The following is a 13,257-nucleotide window of genomic DNA, read 5'->3' as shown; positions in this document are numbered from 1 at the left end:
AAACAAAAGGCACAAACCGTACTTAAAGAGAGTCATTCCTCTCCCCATATTCCCAGTTATTCTTAGCAGTATCTGAGCTACACAGAGTTAAGACATCCTTGGCAGGTATACCATTCGTTATTTGTTAATTAATAAACAAAAATGTAAATAAAAGTTAGAGAAATAATTTGAAATACACTAATGATTGAAATAGTCTAATCACACATTGTAAATCAAATATATATAATTTTAAAATAAAAATGAAAAAAAGAAATAGTCCAATAATTCATTATATTACTAATTTATTATTTGGGAAATGGTGCTTTTGTCATTAGCAAAGGTCAATGAAATGGCATAATTAATTAAATTATATACTTTTACATATGGTTAATTAAAATTATATTACTCAAATGACTCTATAGCCCAAGCAGACTAAGTCCCTCACTGTGTTATGTATCACAACGGCCAAGGGCATGATACATGGGTATACGAACAAGTAACCCTCAAATCCATGGCTAATATTAGATTATTTTTAGATTTTCTCTCTCCATTCCCAGAAACCTAGGGATTATGCCTCTACTTACTTCCTCATCAAGGATCCAACTGGTTTCTTGGATATTTCTAACCCGTTTCAGTAAATTCTAGTTCTATTTATTACCATCTCATTAATTCCAAAAATGCACATATCAATGAAATTTCCAAAATATACCTGGGCAAGGATCTTACTATAGTCATCTATTATCAACTGGGAGAGGTTGAGACAGCCTTCAATGTGTGTGCACACACACATGCACAATCTTTAATAGGAATCATCAATTGCGTTGATATTTATCAATGAAATGTTTCTTACAGTTAGTAGAAGTGACCATTTTGGGTGTATGATCACCCTTTTGTGATTTTTTTTTTTTTCCTTTTGTGATTTTTTAAATCCCCTAATCACTTGAAGAATGATCTTTCTCTCTTAAGAGACTGATGGAAAGTTAAGAATTTATTTAGCTATAAACAACTGAAACCCCAGCAAATAATGACTTAACATAATAGATGTTTGATCTCAGACTTCCAGCTTCCAAAACTGTGAGAGATAAATTTGTGTTGTTTCGAAGCTATCCAGTCTGTGGTATTTTGTTATATCAGCCTGAATGGACTAAGAAAATTGATCTTGGGAAGCTGGGGTGCTATTCTAACATATGCCTGTCTCCTCCCTTTTGAACTTTCCTATCAGGTCTTCTAGGGTCAAACAATTCCTTCCCTGTCTCTGACTAGGTATTGTGCTGTTGGTTTTAACAAAAAGGGTTATGTCCTTCAGGGACTGGAGTCAGGATAGATGTTCATATTACCTGAGAGCTGGGAGTCTGTGCTAGAAGGCAGAGCTGAAAGTTCTTTTTCTCCTAGGTGCAGTGTCCCCCCAAGAGATTCCTGGGGCATGGTTTCAGGAAGCTGATACCCCACAGTACAGTCACCTCAAACAAAGAAGCCACCAAGCTGACCCTTACATCCTAAAAGACAGGGGCAATGTCAGTTATTTCACGTCTTACACAATCCACTTGTTATTTGCACATCTATTAATGGGCATTTTCAAAATCTGAAAATGTTAAAACCTTCAGGGATGAAATCAAATTCACTTTAATTATGTAACTTCTGAAACTTAGGTCCCTTTAGCAAAAACCTTGAAAACCTAACTCTAATGCAAACCTGAAGCTATATATACATGATATCCACAAAGGAACACATTTTTCTCAGCCTTAGGGATTATGTGCTTGAATCCCTTGGAAATGCATTTATATTAGCTGGACTGCTCCTCATGATAAGAATTCAATGGTTCACTATATAGCTAGACCCACTGTAGATCAGTAAAGTTAATACGTGGAATAGAAATGTAGTGTCAGCCTCTGCAAAAGGTATGGTTTGCTGTGAAAAGAATCTATGCTGAAGGGCTAGAGAGCTATTATATTTCTGATCATTTCCTCCAGTCCCTTGTTCCTAGTGACTGCCAGCCTTAATAATGTCATTACAAAACTTGTCTCCTGGGAGACTACTGGGACTTTTGTTCTGCAATCTCATCTGACACAATTATTTGCAAATTTCTAGAAGTAAATTAGCTTGTGTATCAATTTTTCTACCTGGCTGATTTAGAGCTATAACTAATTGCAATGCGTCTAAATTTTAATAAAAGAAACTTTTCACCTAGTCTAGCTCCACTAACAATAAAAAAATACCCTTGTTGCAGCCAAGGAGTCAATTTTGCACTAATGACTGGCAGGGAGTGAATTTTCATTAAGTTTGTATGCATGTGTATATGTGTGTGTGTGTGCAGTCACATCCACACTCGACAGTCACTATTTCTTCATCCAGTCTACTCTCCACCCATCTCCTTCTTGATCTCTGCCTTTATGAGCTGATTTGTATGGACTAAATCAGAGCTTTCAGCACCCTCTGGCTTCCATTTGGATTCAACCAAGGGGCAGCCCCAGCAGTTGCTCAAAAGGAGCAAGAACATAAGATCATGGTGTTGATTTCACTAGCTGTCTCTTTTCAACTAATCTATGTCTCTTGGTCAAAGGCATTTGTTCCAATCGAGATAAGGATCTTATCTGACTCTGTCTGTGGTCCCGTAACAATTTCTTTTATCCTTTCGGGCCTTGGTGAGGGAGAGGGGAGATAGTCATATGGTTTGTGATCTTTAAAATGCACAAAGTCTGGAAGTTTTTTATTGGCACCTAAGTAGCAGTGGAAGGATACATAAAGGAAAAAAACGGAGCCTTCCCTCTGACAAGTTTCCAGATGTCGATGGGAAAGAGACTACAAGATGGCAGTCCCTGGGATTAAGGGAGTTCCTTCCTGCTGAAGGATTCATTATAAAAAGGAGATAAATTATTATCAAGGCGAATGCCATGAAAACATCTACTCTGAGAAGAGGGTTGCCCAACATCAAATATCACAAAGGTTCTGGCTTTAAGGAAAGTAGAAATGTTCTTATATAAGATTTTCCAGGAGCTTCCTGTGATTTTTATGATGCTGAACGTTGAACCAAAGAATATAGGTATTCAATAAAATTATAGTCTTCTAAATTAATCTGAGCATTTTACTGCTTCTTTGTTAATTAAGTCTTTTTTTATGATTATGCTTGTGTTAGTCTGGCTTCCATGACCTAATATTTATACTCATCCCAATGGATCCAGGTTCTTTGGATTCACACCTTATATAATTTAATGCTGAGTCATTTAATTATAATTAAATATAATGTAATGCTATAAATATATAATTTAATTTAATTCCCAAACTCACATAAAAAAAAAAGTGTTCTAAAACTAATTCCTGGGTAAAATCCAGGAGTACAACCAATTCATCATTTCAAGATGCAAGGATGACCCAAGTCATCTAAAAAAAGTGGTTTATTTTAAAGTCAAGTTCCTGAGCCCTGAGGGTAAGCAGTATGATGGGATGGTTAAGAACATTTGGTTCAGGGGTATCAGGTAGATCTGGCTCCAGTGTTGACTGTTACCGACTCTGTGACCCTTGGCAAGTTACCCTCAAAAAACCTCAGTTTCATCACCTGTAAATAAGTAAATCTCTATATGGAGACAATAATACCTACCCCACAGGGTCATTGTACTGATGGCATGAAAAAATTCAGGCAAACAGCACAAAATATGGCACTGAGTAAAAGTTCAATAAATTCAAATATTGTCTATTAGAGATGCTATAAAAGGAGAGCTGAGACTGAGTGACATCCAGGAACCCCATCCTACCTCCCAAAGCAGCTCTGTTATCTAGTTTCCGTTTTGGGACTTTAGGTAAGATTCTATCTGAAGAGAGTTTTTCACTTTGTAAAAGAAAAAATGATGAAAATTAATACTTCAAGAAAATAATAATAACAAACATTCTTTGAGTATATGTAGGCACTATTCTGAATGGTCTCTGTGCACAAATTATTTAATTTTCACAGCACATTCTTGATAGGTACAATTACCTACACTTTATAGAAGGGCAAAATGAGACACAGAGAAGCGATGTAATTTGATCATGTCTACGCACCTAATAACCTGAAGTGCCAGGACCTGGAACCAGGAATACCAGCACCAGAGCCCACACACTTAGCCCCACCACTAGCCTGTCTTTCTGAGTATAAGTCATTCTCTACAGGCCCCAAATTCCTCTTTCTCCATAGTGTTTTGAAGGGAAGGGTTACATCTTTCACCTCATTGTCTAAAACAGTATATGGACTGGCTATAAAAGACTTGAAAAGATAGCTATCCAGGAGCAAATGATGGTGGCCAAAAAGTATTTCCAGGAGCCTAGATACATGTAAGATACTATGAATTATTCCAACGCAAAGTCATAAACTTTAAAGTCAGGCAGACCTGGTTCAAATTCAAGTGGCTGCATATTCTCTGTTAGGACTTTCAAGGTGGAAATTGATAAAAACTCAACTTTTTACTGGCATAAGGATTTAGGGATTGATTGGAAAGATATTGGATGACTCACATAATCTAGAGCAAGGCCAGCAAAGAAACCTCAAGGATTGGGACAGAGAACTCAGAACTGTGTTCTCCTTTTATGTTTTCCCTGCATTCCTCCAGGACTGCCCTCAGCTCTGGGGTTACATTCATAGCACTCAAAGTCAATGATAAAGGAGGAGTTTTCACTGCCAGCTCCAGCACAAAATCCAGGTGAGTGACTCCAATTGCCCCAAGGTGGACCACTTCCCTCCCTTCCTATCCAGTCACCCCGTCACTGTGACCAAGGAGGTGCACTCCTGTTTCCAGATGGGGAGGCCTATCACCAGAAGAATGGTAATAATGAGAATTTACCAAGTAGATGAAAACCATAGTTACCACAGGGACTAAGGTTGCTATCCGAAATCAGACTATTCTAGTCACTGGAACACTATAGATGCTAAATAAATATTAGGTTCCTCAAGTTGTAGAGCCCTTCCTCCAAGTCCTGGGAAGAGCTGATAAAGGACAAGAAGAGCTAGATGAGAAGGAGTGTGTGTGTGTGTGTTTATTTTTCCCAACCACTGTACTTTTGAAGTATTGGACTCCATGACAAAGTTTCTTCACTCCATCCATCCCACCCTCCTCAGCTCAGGTAATGTTGTAGTGATTTGTGCTGTTCTAGAGTGGGTCTCACTGTAGCTTCCAAGCATATCTGGTGGCTTGTTGCCCACATGGCCCACAGTAAGAAATACAACTTATATTTACAATGACCCTCATTATATATTACAAAAATGGAGAAACTTTTCACATAATATTACCCTTACTGGATGTGATTGATGTGCTCTCATATCTTGTGTTTTAGCCAGTTCCTTTTTTAAGGCTGGTTTTGGATCACTAAATTGGTTTAAAGATCCTTTAAAAGGTCATGACCTTTACTTTGAAAAAACACTAGTTTTGGCGGGAGTGAGGAGGATGGAGGATGGAGGGTTGGGAGTCTGGATTTTCTCCCTCTATTAATATATTAGGTCCTTTCCCAGAGCTTTAAGGGTGCCCCCTTGTCGTTGGAGAAGCTGTGAAGCCCATGCTGTTAATCATTTCCATAATGCATAGGTGAAATGGCAAAATGTGGAAAGACAAAAACTTGGTGATACTCTCACCTATAAGAAGAAAAGCAAAGGCTGATTTGCAGCATAAATGTTGTATTGGAGACCCCAGGATTTGGAGTTATATGGACCTGGGTACAACTCTACTACTCACCATGTAATAATGCCATAAAATTTAATATCTCCAGTCCTCAGCCATATCGTCTGTAAACTGGAAATCAGAATGACAGAGTATCTTTCTCATAGGACTTTTTGGATAATTAAGTGCATTAACATATAAGAACTGAAATAACCTGCTGTATAATTTAGTATGTAAATAAATTTCCTGAAACACAACCTTTGCATTCACACATTCTCATCTTATCAAAAAGTCTAGTGTCTGTAACTTACTGAAGGCTTCCCCAGATATGACCAGAAATCCAAGTGCTTACTCTTGTCCAAAGATTATGTTCTCTCTCCTCGTCTCTGGAGCCAGAGCTCAGATATGCTCCCTGGAGGCTGGAGGATTGGAAAATTTCTTCTGCCACCTGAAGACGGCTGCTCCGAAACAATACACTATGTTATATGGACTTCATAGCTAGTGTCAAAGCCAAAGCCTAATTGACACAAATTATATAAGACAAGGGTTTCCAAAGGGATCCTCTGCTTGTTTCTGCAGGCACATCTGAAGTGCATGGATAGATCTGAATCCCCTGCTCCAGACCTTGCAACTAGGGCTGATGCAAGTGCTTGCTCCAGGCTGCAGTGGATTTCTCTGGAGCTGGAGAGAACATCCTCTACCCCCAGTGCTGTGCTCAGCAGAAAATATTATTGCCTTGGAGGCCAGTGTGGATTGGATACAGCATAATGTGGAGAGAAGAAAGAAGAGAGAGGATAATATTCCTACACCCCCATTCAGGAATGTCACTGCTGCTTTAGCATCCTTCTACTTTCTGGGCCCTGTCCTAAGGAGAGAGTAAAAACTACTCATTTAATTAGACATATATCACTGCCAGTTCCATTTGTCTTAAGTTCTTCTGGAAACAGGTTGGAAAGATCCCTGAGTAATCTGGAGGAGTGGGATGGAGGTTGAGTACACTATCAACTCAGATGGTTATAGCACAGCAATGAAATTAGGACTTACTCCCATTTTGTTGTGTGCTATATCTATACTTTCTATAAAAGCATAAAAATCATGTCATAAATGTGTTGTCTGTGGTCCCAGATAACAATAGAAAAAAGCATGGCAGAGTGGAACGGACATGAGCTTTGAAATCCTTTATGGGTTTCGGTCATGATTCTGTCACGTACTATCTGTGTTATCTCAGGTAAGTTATTGACTTCTCTGAAATGTTTCCTTGTCGATAGTGAATCCATGGCAGCTGCTTCATATGTGTCTTCTCTCACAAAATATAGAAAAGTATAACTGAAGCAAAGCATGGAAACTGCAAAAACAAACCAAATAAAGAAGAAAAGAAAAGAGCTTTGGTCACTGCTGTTGTAGGAGTTCATCCAGAAGATGTGATTGCTGGTTGACCCACAAGCTAGACCTGGGCAATCAGAAGCTCTTTATCTCCTCTCCTTTCCTTGAAATGTATGTTCTGCCCACTGTTCTCATAGTGGGAGCAACTTTAAGGACACAGCCTTGAGAGAGGAATGTGTAGTTGAGACCATCTGGACTGAATATGTGACTGAACTTATCAAGGCCTCTATATAAACTTTCAAGATTCTAGTGGGTAGATGCAGAGATCTACTCATTTTGTGGCCCTCCAAGACAAGTCTGGTATGTAACTTTCCTTGCTTATTAAATGTGCCACCTACCAATATGGAGTGGTCTGCCTCTTTTTTCGACCTCTCTTTTCCCTCTCTGTAGAGGGGCCAGTTGCAAATTTTACCCAGGTTTCGAACCAAACTCCCAAGGTTGCAAACCATCTACTGCCTGATTATTTGTCGTTCATTTGGCCACTTGTATTTGCAATCCTTTTCTATTAAGGGCAGTATTTCTCAACAAAGAACTACTGATAATTCTCTGTTGTCATGACCTGTCCTGTGCACTGTAGGATGTTTTGCAGCATCTCTGGCCTCTACCCACCATATGTCAATAGAAACCTCACACTCCAGCCAGAGGATAACAGTAAAAAAATGTCTACAGACATGACCAGACGCTTCCCTCTATACTCATTTCAGAAATTCCTATCCAATGAGACAAATATAATTTCCTACTAAATAAATAGAAAATTCCAAATTCTCATTTTCCTGGCTTTCCTTGCAGTTGAGGCTCAGGGATGTAATCCAGTCTCCTCCAATCACAGGCACCCATGCTGGTCTTTGAATCATATGTTAGTAATGCGAAAGACGGTAACTGCGTAGAGTCTATTCTGCAGAGGGTGGCGTCAGTGGTAAGGCTGAATCAGTAGTAACCTACACCATGTATCCAAAGCTAGTGCCATGGACCAGTGTTGATGGTGTCTGTGTAGTATACTGTGGTGCCCATGACCAAGAGAGTGCAGTGATGTCTAGACCAGACAAGTTCTTCAGTGTCATTTAGGGCATTGTCCTTGGCTACATAGATTCTAACCATTTTCAGAGATTCTGAGAGCTGCTCAATAACATTTCAACAAATGTTCTGCTCAAATGAGAGTTATTACTGTTGCTTCCACTTAATAATCCTGACTGATACAGTAGCTATTGCATAAATTCAGATGTTTTAGGAAGCTTTGACAAATGACTATGAAATATATATATATATATATATATATATTTATATATATATATATATATATATATATATATATAATTGTTTCCAAGTGAATGTTGTAATACTCTCCTTGAGAGAGGCTGGCCAACCCTTTATTGATGTCTGCATGTTGGAAGAGAAACATCATAGATAGGTATTTCATGATGTATTAGAGGAAGAGATGTTACTGATTTTGATAGATAGAGGTTGCTTTTAAAGAGAAAAGCTAGCTGGAAAGAAAGAGAAAGTGCGCCCTTTGCTATATTTTTGCATGGATTTTACAAGGTTCTTGTACGATATGACACTGTTATTCCTGAAAGGTGATAACTGGTCCAGTGCCAAGCTCTTAAAAGGCTCTCAGGAAAGGTTTCTTAACTTGACTATACAAAGCAACATGTATGAAAAGTCCCTAATCACATTTTTACCACTTGCTGAACAGAATGTTGCTTTGGCTGGTGATTTTAGAATAGGAGCTATTCTGTAGAAAACCACAACTTTGTATTCAGAGGCCTACAAATCCCCTTCTTAACACAAGATGCCTTCCGTGGTTCAGAGCTTAGGGAAAGGGGAATTGAAAAGATGCTGGGATGTTAGAAAAAGGACTCATTTATCTCTATGATGTTGTGCTTTTAAGCCAGGATCACACACTCCTTAGGGGGCAGGAAGGGATCCAATAGCTACCAGCCTTGGACACCCTGTCCTTTTCATGGAAATACACTTCATTCTCTCACTTGACCCATACTCTTGCTTCTGCTCTCCCATAAGAAACTTCTGATCTTTTGTGTTTTATCTTTCATTCTCAGCCTCAGGTGTACTTGAAGGTTATGGTTTTTCCTTGACTTTGAATCCCTAAGCTTCCTGAATATTATCTTGCCCTCATGCAGAGATTTTTTTCTCAACTGGAGGCTTCAGATGCCCACCTCTCCTTAGTCCAGCTCTATCCCACTACATCCTGGCACAAATCCACCAAAATGATGTCCCAGCCCACCTCCAAAATCAAAAGGTACACCAAGTTTATCTGTGAGAAGACCTGCTCCTGAAAAAACAAGATCTTCAATAATCACTTTGCTGTTCACATGAAACCAACACAACATTGTTAATGAACTATACTCCAATATAAAGTAAAAAGTTAAAAAAAAAAAAGAATGTCCAATGTGATGGTATTAGGAGGTGGGGCCTTTGATAGGTGCTTAGGTCTTGAGGGTGGAGCCTTCATGAATGGGATTAGTATTCTTATAAGAGACCCCACAGAACTCCCCAGCCCCTCCCCCCATGTAAAGATACAGTGAGAAGTCTGCGACCTAGAAGAGAGCCCTCATTTGACCATGCTGGCACCCTAATCTCAGACTTCCGGCCTCCAGAATTGTGAGAAATAAATTTCTGTTGTTTTTAAAAATAAATAAATAAATAACAAATAAAAGGCTCTGGACTCTGCACAGAGCTTCATAACCTCTTCGTGGACTTTTTGTCTTCAAGCTGATGATGGAAAAATAGTTATATTCCAGTCTAAGCCAGAAATCCAGTATGCACCACAGTTGGAGCAGGAGCCTAAAATTTTGAAAGAACCATCGTTAAGCAAAATGTCCTCAGATCTTCAACTGAGAAGTTCACAAGCACATAGGAACTATCTTGAAGACGGAGAAAGTGATGACTTTTTAAGATGCCTCTCTCTTATTCCGGGTGGATTTTAACCATGACTCTTGTCCTCTCCGTGATGGTATTGCTCTGGATTTGTTGTGCAACTGTGGCTACAGCTGCAGAGCAGTATGTCCCCTCTGAGGAGCTGAGTGTCTATGGTGACCTGGAATTTGTGAGTGAACCAAAGCTAAACAGATATCCAACTTCTTCTCTCGTGGTTGTTAGATCTAAAGGTGAAGATCACGAAGAAGCAGGGCCTCTACCTGCAAAAATGAATCTTGCTCATTCAGAAATTTAAGCTTTTTTTTTTTTAAAGAAAAGTGTAATAGACATCTAAATTTCCATTCCACATGGTGCTTTTTAAAATGGTTTCATTGGCTATAGGGCTTAAAAATCACTATTAAATGCAAATAAAGTTTAAAAAAAACAACAGGTACTTACCATCTCACCAAATCAGAAGTCTAGAGGTAGGAGGGGCCAGCATTGAAGTGGCCATTCAGCAGTGCTACCAAAGACTTCTCCCAACTTTTCTGTCACCATTGCTGGGTTGGCAGCTACTCTCCATGTGGCTGTGAGATTGGTGCCACAGCTGGAGACACAACAGCATTCTGACCAAAAAATAAATAAATAAAAGTCATGGGCAAAATGGGTTTCTACTTACACGGCTCCCTTTGATCAGGAAGGGAAATTATTCTCAGCATATCCCTCTCAAACTTGCCTACATCTCCAACTCCCAGACCAATAAATATCATGTGGCTGGGCATCTCATCACCCAAACCCGTTTGGAATCTTGTTAGCAAGAAAGGAAGAGATGTGTTTAGATGTGCAACCAAAAATGTCTGCCAGCCTTGCCTTGAGCAGGAGTAGAGAAAGGCATGGCAGTGCGGGTGCTATCCTTGTTCTTTGTACCTTTTTCTCAAAAAATAACCAGAAAAGAATCAGAAGTTTGGAAACAGAACTTGAGTTTTATTCAAAGAGAGCTATTCAGTATTAGTACCTGTGTACATTGTAGTATGCAGTCCAAAATTGGAATCTCCTGTTTGTAAGAGCATCCCTTTGGTTAAAGTCCCACGAGAAATCATCTTTAGCTACTAAGACCAACACCTCTGCTCTTGTTTCCTTTCACCATATTTGTGCCACAGTATAAGGCAGGAGTGACGGCAGCCTCAGCAGAGCTGAAGCGTCCACATGAAGGAGATGAATCACACCAGTGCTTTTTTCTGCAGGACCCTGGAGCATAGCACATGATGGGGTGAGCACTGCATGTGGAGAGGAATGAGACACAAGCAGATGGAAACCTTGTTTCATATGAGTTATGCAGCCCCCAGGAGCCGTGGTGATAAATGTTAAAAAAGCAAGGGATTCAGCTGAAAACTGTTCTGACTGCACCACAGAAAACACTGTTGACTTGCTGGGATATTTGCTAAAATAGAAAGCTTTAGGATAGACATCTAAAGCAGAATTTATCACAGCACACAAAACCTTCAGTCAATACCCGTGGCTGTATAACATACTTTGCAATTGCCTGTGTGAATGGACTGGGTTGGGCTGAAAAAATCCTCACATCAGAGAAACTTCTTTGTGAAGTTTTACTTTCTTGGTATCATCTGCTCAAGAAAATAGTCTTGAACCTGAGTCATCAGCCTTATTTCATCTCAAATAAGTTCATTTTATAAATCTTGATGTTAAAAAAGAGCACAGCGCTGTTAGTAGTGATTGCTTTTTTAAATAGATAAGGATGGCAATTGTAATAATGTAAAAATGTACAGGAAACACTTTCATTAATGTTTTATTCATCAGACTGCATAAAATAGATAATAATAATGTTGATCATTTCTTTCTTGAACATTAGCCTCTTGTGTGCTAAACACCTTGCTTTTATGCTTTATCTCTAATGGTTATAAAAATCTTATCTTAGAAATAACTTATCTGAGGCTCCAAGTGATTTTCCCAGGACTGTGCAACTGATAAGAGATAGAGCTAGTCTTGAAATCCAAGTTTGTCTGACTCTAAAGCCCTTATATTTGATACTTCCTAATACACTGCTTCATATGTCCTAGTCTTTCCCATAAAACCAGTTATACTTCAGCCCATCTAAAAATGCCAAGCGTGAGGAATAAGGATAGAGGGAAGAACCACAAAGAAGATGAGTTTCATCTTGTCTCATGAAAGGCACAGAAAGGGATGGGGCAAAAGACTGATGAAAAGTTGTCTCCATAATATGAGGATTAACCATTGAGAAATGCTGCTCCAAATAGTGGGAAAAAGTAAATCAAGGGAATTAAAACAGCATCTAATAATTTTGTTGCTGAACCTTAACATTGGCAACATTCATAACATGATTCATAGCATTGCATTGAATTTCTAACTTTTCCTCAATCCAATTAACTAGTAGAAATATCTTAAAAATACTTCTGGACGTGTCTGTAAGGGTGTTTTCAGATGAGATTAACGTTTGAATCCATGGACCCAGTAAAGTAGATTGGCCTCCCAATGCAGATGGGTATCACCCAATCTGTTGAGGGCTGAATACAACAGAAGTAGAGGAGGTTGGAATTCACCCTTTCTTGCTTCCTGCCTGTTTGTTTTACTTACAGCATCTCACCACATCTCATTTGGCCCTTGGGCTGGGATTTAAACCATCACTCCCCTGGTTCTTAGGCCTTCAGACTTAGACTGATTTATACCACTGACTTTCCTGGGTTTACGGCTGTAGACTACAGATCGTGGAACTTCTCAGCTTCCTTCGTCATGTGAGCCAATTCTTCAGAATAAACATTTCTCTTTCTCTCTCTCTCTGTGTCTCAGTCCATGTTGATCAAGGAAAATCAAAGGTTATAAAGTATTACCCAGTCTACAATCCAGATACCACTGATAAAAACTGAAGTCAAAAATGATGAGGAAAAAAAAGTGAACTTTTTGTTCATATAACCTATAAGTGGCACTTTGGGATATTAGGGTTGAAGGGGATAAAGTTTGTTAGCCCAGGCGACATGGATATGGGTTGAGATAGAGCTTCCTTAAAGGAAAACAAATACTGTTTTTACTTGAAGAAGGGTATAAAGGTCTGCTGAACAAGCTAGAAAAATAATAACTATTTCCAATTGAGTAAATGAGATGTAGATAGATGAGATAGATAGATAGATAGATAGATAGATAGATAGATAGATAGATAGGCAGGCTAACACATGGAAAGAAAATAGTTGTGTGACAGAATGTTAATAGCACTTTATCTGGATGGCCATATTATTAATAGTTGTTTTTCCTGCTTGGAACTTCCCTATATGTGGTGGATATTTTGATTCTCAACCTCAAGTCTTCACTTTGGAGGGTTTAGAAAGTTATCACCTAAATCCCCCCAAACACTCATGCAGCTAGCATT

General features: G+C 39.0%; 1 pseudogene; it reads left to right on the top strand.

Moving 5' to 3' along the window:
- Positions 1 to 10,173, top strand: part of LOC137772236 (transmembrane protein 59-like) — a 31,954-nt pseudogene extending 21,781 nt beyond the window's left edge.
- The last annotated feature ends 3,084 nt before the right edge of the window (positions 10,174 to 13,257 follow it).

This window comes from Eschrichtius robustus, chromosome 11 (genome assembly GCF_028021215.1).
Source record: "Eschrichtius robustus isolate mEscRob2 chromosome 11, mEscRob2.pri, whole genome shotgun sequence".
Taxonomy (NCBI): domain Eukaryota; kingdom Metazoa; phylum Chordata; class Mammalia; order Artiodactyla; family Eschrichtiidae; genus Eschrichtius; species Eschrichtius robustus.
Note: the sequence above shows the minus strand (reverse complement) of the source record. Positions and strands in the feature narration are given on the sequence as shown.